Below are 14,446 nucleotides of genomic sequence, written 5' to 3'. Positions count from 1 at the left end.
CAAATTAGAAAGGAAGAAGTAAAACTTTCTTTTTTAATGGACTATATGATCCTGTAGGTGGAAAAACCTAAAGAATCTATAAAAGATAAATATACTAGACACTATTAAATGAACATAGTAGGTTTGCAGAATTTGTGATCAATATAAAAAATGCAAACGTATTTATGCACAATAACTTAAAACTCAAAAACGAAAATAAGAAATTCTATTCAAAAATCATCAAAAAGAATAAAATTCTTAGCAATGAGTTAATAAAAGAAGTGTAAAATTTGTACACTGATAATAAAATATTACTGAGAGAAATTACAGATTACAAAAATAGACAAACACGTTATGTTTATGATGAAGACTTAATATTGGTTAACAAGAAAATTCCCAAAAATTGATCTATAGAAATAATAACATTTCTATCAAAATCCCACCAGGCTTTTTCTTTTTATAGAAGTTGGAAATATGATTCTAAACTTGAAAAGGGAACTACAAAAAAATCTAGAATAGCCAGAATAATTTTATAAAAGAACAAAGTTGGAAGGTTTACACTATGAAGTTACAAACTTAATATAAAAGCTACAGTAATCAAGACAGATGGTATTGGCATAAATTGTCATATAGACAGAACAGAATTGAAAGACTAGAAGTAAGGATTTTTTATCAACTGATTTTTAACAAAGCTCCCAGTGGGAAATGGATGGTCTTTTCAACAAATGTTTCCAGGTCAATTAGATATCCATATGGAAAAATATGACTTTAGGCACTTACCTCAAACCTTACACAAACGTTAACTCAAATAGGATTATAGATCTAGATGTAAGAGCTAATACTACAAAAATTTCTAGCAGAAAACAGGAGAGAATTTTTGAGACTTTGGATTAGGCAAAGATTAAGACATAAAAGCATAACCCATAAGAGAAAATGACAAATTTGACTTCATTAAAATTAAAAACATTTATTCTTCAAAAGACGCCATTAAGAAAATAAAAAAACAAGAAATAAACTGAGAGAAAAATATTTGTAAATCATATATTGAACAAAGGACTTGTGACCAGAATTGATAAAGGACTCTTAAAACTCAAAATAGGAATTTAATTCATCTTAAAAACTGGCAAAAGATTTGAATAGATATTCCATTAAAGAGGCTGTATGAAGAACAAATAAGCATATCAAAAGATGTTTACCATCATCAGTCATTAGAGAAATGCAATTTAAAACCACAATGAAATACAATTCCACACTCACTAGAAGGATTCTCTTTTTTTAAAACTGCCATGCTAGGTGCCAGTGAGAAAGTGAAGAAGCTGGAACTCTCATATACTGCTGGGAAAACTATAAAATTGTGTGGCCACTCTGGAAGTTTAGCAGCTTATGAATGGGTTAAACTACACTTACTAATGGATCCAACAATTCCATTCTCAGGAATCTACTCAAAAGAATTGAAAACATATATTTACACAATCTTGTAAATGGATATTCACAGCAGTATTATTTGTAATAACCAAAACCTGTCAATCAACTGGTTATTTGACGATCAAAATATGACATATCTATAAAATTGAAAACTATTCAGCAATAAAAAGGAATTTCAAAGGAATGAAGTTCTGATATCCACTACAAAAACACTGAGAACTGCATATTGTATGAGAGATCATTTACCTGTGGTTGGGCTATGGGGATGGGTAGGAGTAGGCCATGACTGCACAGTGGCACAAGAAAATTTTAACGATGGCATAACTCTAAAAATTTTTTGAAAATCACTGAATCATCTATTTAAAAGGATAAATTTTACAATGTGTAAATTATACCTTAACAAATCTGTTTAAACTGTCATTATTAAACCAAAATCTTTTATTTGGAACTGACTTCCTAAGAAAGTTTGTAATGAAAGATATTCTGTAACGGAAAGACTCATGCATAATATGTTCAAAACGGGTTCATTAATTAATGTCATAAAAATATCAAATAATTATAATTATTCAATGCATGTGCCAAGATCTGAATATGCCCCTATTTGTAGTTTTCTTTTATAATAAGTAAATATTATCAAAGTGGTTTACAATATTGAACAAAAAAGTATAAGTTAAATAAAACACTCATAACTTTGGATTTATATAATGTGTGTAGTTTCACAGTTATTACTAACAATTTTTCTGAAAAATTCTCAAAACCAGTTCCATCACATAGATATGCTTTAATAAATCAGAAATGTATAACTAGGATACAATTCACAATTTGTAACCTGTCAATATTAAAGTGTGATTAACCAGTTTGGTTCAGTTATGATGACTATAACACTGGAATATGTTTCCCTTTTTCCCTTGGTAAATTTAACTTACCAAGGGCTACAGTGGATTCTTCACAAGTGTGACCTTCTGAATATACTGACTCAAGGTAAAAGCAAATAGCTGATTATGAATAAACTAGATAATGATATCTAAGAGGCAACATTTGAAAAAGAATATAATATAATAAAAGTTCAGACAGCCACTTTATTTGGCAAATTAGATATTCCAAAGTGTTTTGTTAGGCTCTATTTTAATTTAGAATTGTACTACAGTGTTAATTCACATGTTAACACTAAACTATTACTAAAACAATGATAAATACATGTCTATCTACTGAAGCCTTATGCAAAATTAACAGTTTTCAAAAATAATAAATAAATAAAATGTGAAGATGAAAGAAGAATATATAAATAATCAGAAACATTCTATTGTATTTTGCCCACCAAAGTAGCAAAAATTAAAAGTAATATCCAATACCTGTAAGTGCGTGATGAAACTGGCCCTAACAGAAATCATGTAATACACAATTTGATAATATGATTCAATAGTGTGAATGTATAGATGCTATTCATTTGTCCATTCAGCAAAAAAAAATGGTAGATGTCAACCAGGTGTTGCAGGAATGATTCAGGCCCTGGAAAGAGGGCATGATCAAAAGAAAAATAAAATTGCCTGCTTGTATTAAGTTTGCTTTCTAATGGGCATGGGCAATTAAGCAAATAAATAGTATGTTGGAAGGTGAAAAGTTTATAGATGAAACCAAAATAGAATAAAAATGTACAGACTGATATTGGGGGAGCATTTTATAAAAGGTGATCAAAGAGAGCTTTTCTGAGAGATGACATTTGAGTAGAGCCCTAAGGTGAGAGGTTGCACTGTGAATGTATCTCAGACAAGAATGTACCAAGAAGAGCAAAGGGCAGATTCAAAAGCCCTAGGGCCAGAGCATGCCTCAAGTTTAGAAGGAGAAGCAAGAAAGCCAGTGTGAATGGAGCTGTGTGAGAAAAGAAAAGAGTGGCAGGATATGAAGTTAAAAAGATGCAAGAGAAGGGCTGAATTATAAAGAATAAAGATGTTTGATTTTACTCCAAGATAAAGAGCCAATGAAAGCTCTCAGAGAAGTGACATGATCTAGCTTCCTTTTCTTCCTTTTTAAAAGGGCTAGTCTGACACTCTGTGAACAAGAGCAGTGGTGGAAAAGTGGACTAGGGAGACTGTAGCAGACCATGGCAGGTGTAGGTATTCCAGGTGAAAGATGACAGTAGCTCAAACCGGGGAGGTTGCATTGGACATAGAAGTGATTGGATTCTAGATATATTTTGAAAGTACTTTTAAAACCACAGTTACGTTGGCACCAACCTAATAGAAAATGCAGAAATTGGTGGACAACAAATAGGGTGCACTTGCAGTTTGTGGTCATACGTTTAGGGTAAGAGCAGACAGTATAATAGCATGTTTTTCTCCAACTGCAATCAGCTGCATGAATGCAAGCATGAAATGAACAGAGTGGAATTTAACCAGGAGTAACATTTTTCTGGTGGTGTATACGTGAGAGGGACAAGGGAGTTTAGTGAGTATGCAGTGAGAGATATAATAATAAACTGCAGCATTTAAGCTTGGTGGGGAAACATGAGCACATGGGAGGAGCAGAGAGGAATGAGAGAGGCAGCATGAAGGTACAATGAATTGGAGGTCCCAGTAGGGGAGAAAAACTACTGGAGCTGAGGTGCTAAAAGGACTAGGCTGGAAAATAGGAGGCAGTGATTGAAAAGTTGGTCACTTGAAATTTAGATTTGACTCAGCGTATCTACTTCTGGACATTTGTCCTAAAAAAAAAAGGACAAATTTTGGGAAAGCTGTTTCCTAGCGTTTATAATAGCCCTGAATGATCTACAGCCATACCACTCTCAAAACACCTGATCATGTATGCTATGGTTTTATGGGATAGAATGCTATTTTTCCCAAATGCTTTATATTTTCCTACTACCTTGCATATTCTGACACTGTTTCTTTTTCCTTACCGATCATTTTCCTTATTGCTACTTAATAAAATCCTTCAAGATACCAGGAAAATGTCACCTTTCCTGCAAGTTGTTTCTCATTTCTCTATGCACTTGCAGAGCACCACTCAGGATTTTTATCTCATTCTACATTGTGCATTCAGATGTCTGATAGTAACATTAAGATTCTTTGCTTAAGAGTTGGTATATCTTTGGCTCATTAAACTCCATGTACTTATGACCTTTATCATTATTACCATGACCTGATGTTCCACTGTTTGATTACTGCTTTTAGAGGCAATCTGATCATTTTCTATCATCTTGCTTTGCCTTGCCATGTCAATACAGTTGCCCCATGACCTGGTACCTTTAGATGTGTGCTGAAAGTTTTGGCCACTGGGATAATTTTCAGTCTTGACTACAAAACCTCAGGCTTATTTTCGTCTGCCTGTTTCATAGATTGGACTACACTATAATTATTTATACCAATATCTAATTATTTATGTGATTATTTGTGTCAAAGTATAACTCTCATACTAACTTTTAAGTGCTCAACCTCTTAAGGTTTACAACTATTTATCTTTCTATCCACCTAAAAAAGCAAGCATCAAGCTCTAAACATAGTAGAAGCTCAGTGTATTTTAATTTGAATAGGTGAGTTTGCAAATGAGTGAATTGATGGATGATAAATAAAGATCTGTTTATACTTTTGACTTTCAAATCTAAACTTCATATACATTTTTTTTTTTTTTGAGAGAGAGTCTTGCTCTGTTGCCCAGGCTAGAGTGCAGTAGCACAGTCTCAGCTCACCGCAGCCTCTGCCTCCTGGGTTCAAGCAATTTTCCTGCCTCAGCCTCCTGAGTAGCTGGGACTACAGGCGGGTGCCACCACACACAGCTAATTTTTGTATTTTTAGTAAAGACAGGGTTTCACCATGTTGGCGAGGATGGTTTCAATCTCCTGACCTCATCATCCACCCACCTTGGCATCCCAAAGTGCTGGGATTACAGGCATGAGCCACCATGCCTGGCCTAAAATTGTTGATAACAGCAAGATTCTATCAAACTTCCTGAAATTCTGAGCTTAACTCTGACCTACTGATGAATATGATTTAGGATTATAGAATCATCTCATAAATTATCACTTTTGCCTATATGATCTAAAAGCAACTCTGGATGAAGAGTAAAATATTCACCTTGTGAATCAGTTTCACTTAAAGAAGAATCAACTTTTCAGTCATGAGCCTTTGTGAACCACAAACTTTTGTTTATTTTTATATTTTAAAACAAAGATAATTAAACTTTTTCATCAGTGAAAAATGCTTTTGTAAAATCTGACTATCAGAGAGATTCTGTGACAAGAGATATCCACATACCAAAAAGTCATTAGCACTGCCTTTGTTATCCACATACTTAAACGTGTGGGGAATTACACAATTTCCAGGCTTAGAATCAGTGTCAGCATAATGCCCACATGCACAATTATGGTGGCAACAAAAGGGCAGGGGACCAGCAGGTTTTTCAACCACACTCTTTTATGGCGTAAAATATCCACTATGTGCTTACATCACCCTAGTCATTACAACAGCCACAAGAGCCCCAAACAACAAAACACTACCAGAAAATCACAAAACAAAAACTTCAACAGTTAGTCAAACATGTCTTGCTATACCTATTTTTTAAATCTGTCCTTAACTGACACAAACTTTTAACCGGCAAGATTTTTTGGACTAACTTTTTTTTTTTTTGGAGATACAGGGTCTTACTATATTGATTAGGCTGGTCTTAAACTCCTGGCCTCAAGTGATCCTCTTGCCTCAACCTCCCAAAGTGCTGGGATTACATGTGTGAACGACCAAGCCCAGACATGGACTATATTTTGTAATGCATTCTTTACTACTATTTGAAGAAATTCCAGATGATGGCATGTGAGCAGTTATATAATCAGAGAATGATAATGTTCCTTAATTTGGTGGCTTTGTTAAATCCTTCAGAAATGTACCTTCAAAACAATCAATTGAGGTGGGATTTAAAGGAGAATTCAAAATCATAACTGAGTCTTCAACTGAGTCATGTATTATCATCTGAAGAAGGCTGAATGGTCTTTACTGGGACGTCTCTTGAAAAAAGGTAACCTTTTATCATCTACATATCAAAAAGCCTAAGAACTATCAATTTCATTCACTCATCTAAATGTGTAGTGAGCTTACAAGATCATTTGAATTCTACAAAAAAAAAAAAGAAACAGACTATAGACTATACAGAAATATTTACACTTTTGTTACTTAATGTAATTGATCATACTTTCCCCACTCGGTGCTCACCCCTCTGCCTAACTACCATCCCTTAGCCCAGAGAATACAAATGGCGAGCCCATAGTTTTGGCTTACAGACATAAGTAACTGTTTGGTTTCCTTACTGCTGTCCCTTTACACTCTCTGGATTTCTTTGTTTCCACCACTGGATGAAATCCACCTCCCACAGACATTCTGGTTCCTTTTAGTCACAAGATGGTTCTCATCTCAGAAGTCAAAATGCTCAACATCCAATGTAATAATCAGAATTCCATATTATTTTCAAAGCAAAGCATTTGAAAAGCCTTAACCTCCCTCCCAAGCCCAGGCCTCTTTCAGTTGGAATTCCCTTCCTCTTCAACTTTTTAAATTACTAGACTCCAAGAGAAAGGAATTAAGGGAAATGGCACAGTTTTATATAGCTGATGTAATTGGTTTCTTGTATTGGTTCCTTCTAGATGCTGAGTTTGTCTCTGGTGAGATTCCGTTTTCCCAAGAGAATTTTTGAATTTTTTTGGCTCCTCCCTCTGTGGTCTCCTCACTGCAGTTTCTAAAGCACATAATGCTGTCCTCTACCTGACCACTAAGGACTCCCTTTCTCATCTCTAGCTTCAGTGGTCCACTCTGTTGGGGCTGCTCAGCACTTCCAGGCAGTCATCTTAGGCAGGATCTCTTGAATTGGTCCAGGTTGGCTTCTTTCTAAGGGTCAACTTGGTCTGCAGTAGAGCACATGCCGCTGACATTGTAGCTTCTTTCTTCTTGCTGACAAAGGCAGCTCCAGTCACAGTCTCTTGCCTTTAGACTTTTCCTTGGAGTGGTAAGGCTATCTGCACTCTGACAGAACTCACTTCAAATAAATCCTGAAATCCTCCCTTTCAGTATCTCATTCGATACAGACCAGAGAAGGCCTGTCTCTAATGTCAGAGAACCCATTTTGCACTCACTTAGCTTTCCTGTATGGGTGGTCCAGCATATAGAATCTGGCTTTGGTTGGCACCTTTTGAAATTTTCTTGGCCTTCAGTGCCTCGGCCACAGCTAAAATGGAACCAATCACATTTTAACATGCTGTAACACATGGGTTTTATTTGGTCTTCAGAGTGTTTACCCAATCAGTGATTTTTAAAGCTGTGATTTGTTTGTGAACATTTTTAAATCAAAGGATTGTACATTTTTAAAATATGGACTTCTAACTTTTCTCTAAATGAGAAAGTAAAGGCCTTATATAAAGGCCTCTTAGCCTCCTGCCCCAAGAGACAACAGGTAGTCTCTGAGCTGCTACAGTATGCACCCATCCCACCTCCTTCAAGTATGACTCCTGATAGAATTTGAGTTTGAGACACCTGTCCTATCCCTCTCTCCATCCAAATCCTACCTTTCATTAAGAGTCATCTCAAATCTCCTCAAGAGACAGCCTGATATAAAAGAAAGAGCAAAAATATTTAAATCCTACTCTACAGTCCAATGTCAGTATAATTTTTTGAAGTTATCTAATCTGGAGTGTCAATGCCCCAGAATGGCATTACAATATTACTTTACAAAAAAAAAAAAAAAAAAAAAGACAGAAAGAAACAGACTATAGACTATACAGAAATATTTACACTTTTGTTACTTAATATAATTGATCATACTTTCCCCACCCGCTTCTCACCCCCCTGCCTAACTACCTTTATAGTCATTAGTGGGATAACAACTATAAAGTTGCTGACATACAACAGATATAAGTCCTCTGAACAATAAAGAAAAATACATATCTCCCAAATTTTAAAATGCATCCCAATTAATAGGAATTTGTTTTATCTACCCAATTAGAGGAAAAGCTGTCTTTTATTTTTGTGTCTCTTAAGTAGCCTAGTTTAATATTAAACATGTAATATAGGTTCACACACTCACTGCAGAGATATTGCTTAAGAGATAATATTAAACTAGGCTACAAAATATTGCCCAGCATTTAAATGCTACCAAAGGCTGCTAGGGAAAACAAAACAAAAAACAAAAACAAAAAAAGCCTTAAAAGAAAACTATGTTGATGTTGAACACATTGTTACTGCATTTTAGATAATCATTCTATTTGGACATCAAACTGTAATGTGATAAGTTTATCTTTTCTATTATTGTTTTCTTAATGAAAGGAAGCAGTAGAAAGAAAAATACTGAAAGTGACAAAAACTGGGATCTGGTTATATAGCTCTCTCATGAACCGTTATTATGGTAGATAATTTATATTGACTCATTCTGTTTGGAGAGATTTGAAAGTTAAAATCTATATTCCTAGGCCGCTTTAGCTAGTTTTCTAACATGAATTAGGTACTGCCAATTGGAAGGGGCCTCAAAGCATTTGGAAGGCAAAGTGAGGAACAGCCATCTTTCTGCTGCTATTTTGGCCAACAAGCAAGGTCATGAGACAGTAGTATTGGCTGGATTTTGCCTTTACATGTCCAGCCACTGGCTTCATAGGTATCTAGAGGCAGTGGGTTGATAGCGGTAGTAATGGCATCCCAGAGGCAATAGATTCCTGACTGAATCACAGGTAAGGTGATGAGCTTTTAACTTGGTAATCCAGTAGTGATCCTGACTTCCAGCTCCTACAGGTGTTCCTATGATTTTGCAAGCATCTAATTCCTGTCTTGAATTCCTTTCTGTTTCAAATAATAGTGGGTTTTCTTTCCTGCATGGAACCCTATATAATACCATTACTTTAAGGTCACTTCTTTTGGTTTCCTTATATGATAAATGGAGTTAGTATATGGTCTTACCTTACAGGGTTTTTCAGACAATTAAAGTGGAAAAACTGAAAAACTTTAGTGCATCTCTTTTAACCATAGCTAATTGAACACATGCATTTATCATTGTTCTCTCCTAAAACTCCACTAAAAAGATAGTAAAAACAAAAAGTGTTATAAATTCTTCAAAAGGACAATATGAATAAGAAAGAAGTAACAAAATCCAAGAGAATCGATTTATTTTTGGAAGTCTGGAAACTAGGTGGAAGGGCAGAAACCTTAGTAAAGGATGACAGAAGAAACAAGCATTTCACCCTAAAGATCCTGGAAAAGACGCAGGGATCTAAGGTATCATGTACTGTAGTAGTCAGGGAAGCAGAGTGGTGCTGAAAGCAGGGTTTTGGTTGAAAGTCTATGTAAAGGCAAGGTAGGTCCTTAATTTCCTCCTCAGCACCTGGTAACTACTGTTCCCATGTCGTTTTGGGAAATGGGGTATTTGTTTTCTTGTGAAATTAAGCCACAGAGGTGAGAGAGGTTAAGCTTCTATTTTTAATAAGTAAAAACTACATAATAAATGTTACGGCCCCAACTTTTTTCCTCACTCAGTTCTAGAATGGACACAAAAAGGCTTAAACATGCTAGACAGGATATGAGATTATTCTCCCATGTAGAAAATACATAACTCCAAAGAAAGACCTGTGGACACAGGTACTGGCATTTGGTAACCACACAATTAGAAGACTGAGCACCCGCCATGCTGTTATGAAGCCCACTGTCCATTTACACTGAGCATCAATGAGCTCTGCAGTGTCTCTCTTTGCAGTGTGAGCAGGCAGCCAAGAATCACCAGATCTCTGAGGAAAGCCTTTAACCTCAAAGATACACTAAAGTGAACACACAAATGTGGCAACTCCAGAGAAATAGTCTATTCATACAGAAGAAGAATTGTTAATCAACTAAATCAGTTTCAGAGCTATAGAAATTATCATATACATAGCAAAAGATGAATGCTACAAATAAGAATCAAAATAAGAAAGTGATCAGTTATGAGAAAAGTATTACAAAGGCTGAGATATAGATGTTTAAGTTTTGAATTTTTTTTAAGGCAAAAATTGGCAAAAGGAGAAAAAAATAGAAACTTCTAGGCTTAATCCATGAGAGGCAAACTAAAAATCCCAGAAAAAAAAAATTTAAGAAAAAGAAGGAAAAAAATACCAAATTAAAAAAAGATGAAATGTTCCCCATACTGAAAGGTATGTATTTTCATACTGAAAGGAAACATCTATTTCCCAGTATAAAAATTATCCTACTAAAGGGTTTTTTAGTTTTTGGTGTTTGCTTTTTGTTTTTTGCTTTTTTGTCACCCAGGCTGGAATGTAATGGTGCAATCTCAGCTCACTGCAACCTCTGCCTCCCGGTTCAAGCAATTCTCCTACCTCAGGCTCCCAAGTAGCTGGTATCATAGACATGTGCCACCATGCCAGGCTAATTTTTGTATTTTTAGTAGAGGCAGGATCTTACTATGTTGACCAGGCTGGTCTCGAACTCCCGGCCTCAAGTGATCTACCCACCTTGGCCTCCCAAAGTGCTGGGATTACAGGTATGAGCCACTGCACCTGACCTCAGGTGATCATGATGAAATTTTAGAAAAGCAGAAATAAGAAAAATTCCTGGCTTATGACGGTTGGGAAGAGCATCACACAAAAAGAAGACTGAAAAGCATCGGGCTCCTGGACAGCAATAACAAGAGTTAAAAGGCAATGAATTGATATCTGCAAAATTCTGAGAGAAAATATCTTTTACTTATTTTTGAGCCAATTAACCTATATCAAAATAAAATAAATATATCTTCACATGTTAATTCACTTTCACACATGTATTTCTCAAATGTCCTATCTCAGGGCCTATTGGAGAAGCTCAGCCCCTAAATAGGGTAAACAAGAAAGGATGGGATCCAGGAAACAACAGATCCAATTCATAAGGGTGTTCAAAGGACTTCCCAGTATGAAAGCGAAGGGCAGTCCCAGGGGATGACTGTGTCCAAGCTTCAGAGAGTCCCAGCTGGAGCTGGGGGACAGAAGTGGAAAAACAATGCCAATTAAAAACAATAACAACAAAATGTCTTCTAAGGAAAAGAATGGGACAGAAGAAGTACATGATGATAATACATTGAAGAGTTTTGCAGTTAAACCTGAAAAGAATTAGTGATAAATTTGCAGTAGTCAAGGCCAACAAACTAACAATTAAAATGAGATATTTATTAGTTCCAGGAAAAACAAGGAGTTATACTCTACAGGAAACATATTCATATTTTACTACTTGGCTCAACTGTGAAGCCAATTCAGTTATAAGATTATAAACATCAAGTACTGATTCACTGAAGTAGTCATAGAACTACACTGAGAGGAGGGTCAGTCAGGAGCGGGTGGCAGGAGCTTGGTCTAAAAATGCTCAGTTTTCATCCATGTTATATAAAATCAGTAAGAATGCTTAAACTAGATAAATCAAAAAAAAAAAAAAAACAACTACATCAAATTATTATTTAAAAATAAAGAAAAGCAGAAGAAAGGATCTCCAGGAGCTGAGAAGAAAGTTTAATCTACCAGACAAAAAATGCACAGTATTACTGATGGGAACATCTCACTAAGGGTCCAAGAATTGTAAGAATTACTTTGGGATAAGCAGCCTGACACTAAATGTCAAATAACAGCCACCCTCCAATGCCAAATAAGAAATTCAACCAAAACTTCAAAAGATTTTTTTAATATTGATATAACTCACATATAATTATCCCCAAGTTAGTTTATTGCATAAAAATAGAAGATTCCATTTCCAAAAAAGCAAAAAGTACATGTAAAATCTATCCAGTGATTTCCACATGGCAGTCTTACAACTATTTAACACTGTGACCCACCAAATTCTATATATAATGACACTAATTGTGATAAAAATAAAATCAAAATAAACAATGATTTTCACTTCTCCTCACATCTGATCAACACTATATTGTAGTTAGTAAATAGCAGTTGCATTTACACCAGTGTACATAATTTAGTATCATTATTTTGTATGTGTGTGTGTTTGTGTATAACTATTTTGTTATAAAATTTCAACCAAAACAAACTTCAGTCTTGATAACAAAATCATCAGAAAAGGGGACAATTAATTGCTTGCTTAGCATGTGCAAATTTACAAAACAATTTGGCTTTTCAGAGAGAATTCGAAGGCCTGAATTATTTAAGCCAACTAAAACTACTATCACTGTAAACAAGCACAACCCTTATATAGTGACACAATTGTCACATTCTTGTGGTTAATAACATATCTCACTGCAGTTCTTCAATGCATGCTTGGCCTGTTGCTACTGATCCAAATTTTAAATTTGCCATCCACCACCATCAATACCATAAACAGTAAAGCTCAGTCACTAAAGCAAGGTGAAGGAAAAAACCTGTTATGTGTTTTGATGACACTGTTCAACTGTAACTTTTATTGTTGTATAGGCAATATCTTAAAAGCTGTGGTCAAGGAAAAGGATCCTAAAATTGGATCTGCCTGCTTTGTTTTTCTTTCAGGAATAGCTATGCTTTCAAACAGCCTCTTCTGTTTTGAAGATAAAGCTTGCTAATGAAATGTAAAGGTGCTCACAGAGCTCACAGAGGAAAATACAATCTCCTGTCATATATTCATTTTGTAAAGTATATTTCTTGTGTAAGTTTGTCTAATCTGTGTTTATTATACCATTTTGTGCCTTGAAGTAGAAGAAAAGGTCATTGACTCAAGTGCCCTATTCCAGCAATTCATTACCCTCTTCTCTACCATCAATTCATTGACCTCACCCACTTTCTCCCTGTCCATCCTTCCTCCCATGTCCTCATTTCTCTCCCTACTCAATGTAGATCTCATGGTCAATCAAGGTTTAACACCCTGTCCTTTAAAGAGGCCCTCAAGCCCCAGTTTTCCCTCTCTTCATCCATCAAACTTATGTTTTCTAGCAAAATATGAATTCTGTAAACCTAGTTCTGAATCTGCCCTGAGCGTCTGAGCCTGCATGGAAACAGCTGAACTGAATGTAACATGGAAAAAGGCGCACTGGGAGACAGATCTCACTTTAAATACAGGATAGCTGGTGGGCGCTCAGGCTGCCTGCCCTGTCCTCCCATCTTCAGCCACACTCCTTTCAGGTGACTCCACCTTCTCCTCCCTCCTCAAATGCCACCCCACACTCCTCCTCATCCTCAGCAAATAGCCTCTTCTTTCATTTTGCTGAGTAAATAAAAGTAACCAGAGTTTTCACCTATCTACTTGCAAATGTTGCCAAACATTCTGCTTCCCTCTTGCTATCATAGATAAGTAGCCCTGCTCCTAGACTTAAGTGACTGCTTAAAGAGGTAAAGACATAAGTCCCTTTACCTCTTACCTACTCTCTCTGTCTCTCTCTCTCTCTCTCTCTCTCTCTCTCTCGTGTGTGTGTGTGTGTGTGTGTGTGTGTGTGTGTGTGTGTGTGTCTAGGTGTCTGTATCTGTGTTTCCATTGTTTTTTTCACTCCCTACAGACATTTACATGTTGGAGTGCCTGAAGACCCTCAATCTTCTTCTCACTTACACCAACTTTCACTTCCTGAATGTTCTCATTGAGTCCTATAATTTTAAATACATCTATATAGCGACAACTCCAAAGTACGTGTCCAGCCCTGACCCTTTATCTGTCCAGCTATGTATTTCTTTGTTAAGGCCACTTGAGCATGTAGTGGGCATCCCAAGAGCATGGGTTTAAAACAGGTTTTAATTTCCACTGCCATCTTCCCCATTTCAGGAAATAGTACAGATTAACAATTCCTTATCCACAACTGAAAATTCAAAAACCCTAAAAATCAGACTTTTTTCATTTGGCAGCAAAACTTGGCTGGACCTGAGATCATTTTTACAGCAAAACTGGACATGAACTGAGAGGAGAGAATGTATTGTCTTTAAGTGAATACTTTTATGTTTCGTTGCAGATATGTGCTTATGGAGCAACCCTAGACCACACTGGGAATGTTTGGTAATTTTTGGAAAAGGCACAGGATTACCTTTCTAAAATTTGGGAAGTTGTTAATTTGGTTCAGATATGGGTCCAAAGGTGGTTTCAGGGTTTCAGATAAGGAACTGTAG

At 35.9% G+C, this 14,446-nt stretch overlaps 1 protein-coding gene across 6 annotated transcripts in view; it reads right to left on the bottom strand.

Annotated features, from left to right (window-relative positions):
- The window catches only part of PDE1A (phosphodiesterase 1A), a 524,243-nt gene that overhangs the window by 311,683 nt on the left and 198,114 nt on the right, over window positions 1-14,446 (bottom strand). The gene's annotated exons all lie outside the window — the stretch shown is intronic.

This window comes from Saimiri boliviensis, chromosome 5 (assembly GCF_048565385.1).
Source record: "Saimiri boliviensis isolate mSaiBol1 chromosome 5, mSaiBol1.pri, whole genome shotgun sequence".
Classification (NCBI taxonomy): Eukaryota; Metazoa; Chordata; class Mammalia; order Primates; family Cebidae; genus Saimiri; species Saimiri boliviensis.
This window is presented reverse-complemented; position numbering and strand designations above follow the sequence as displayed.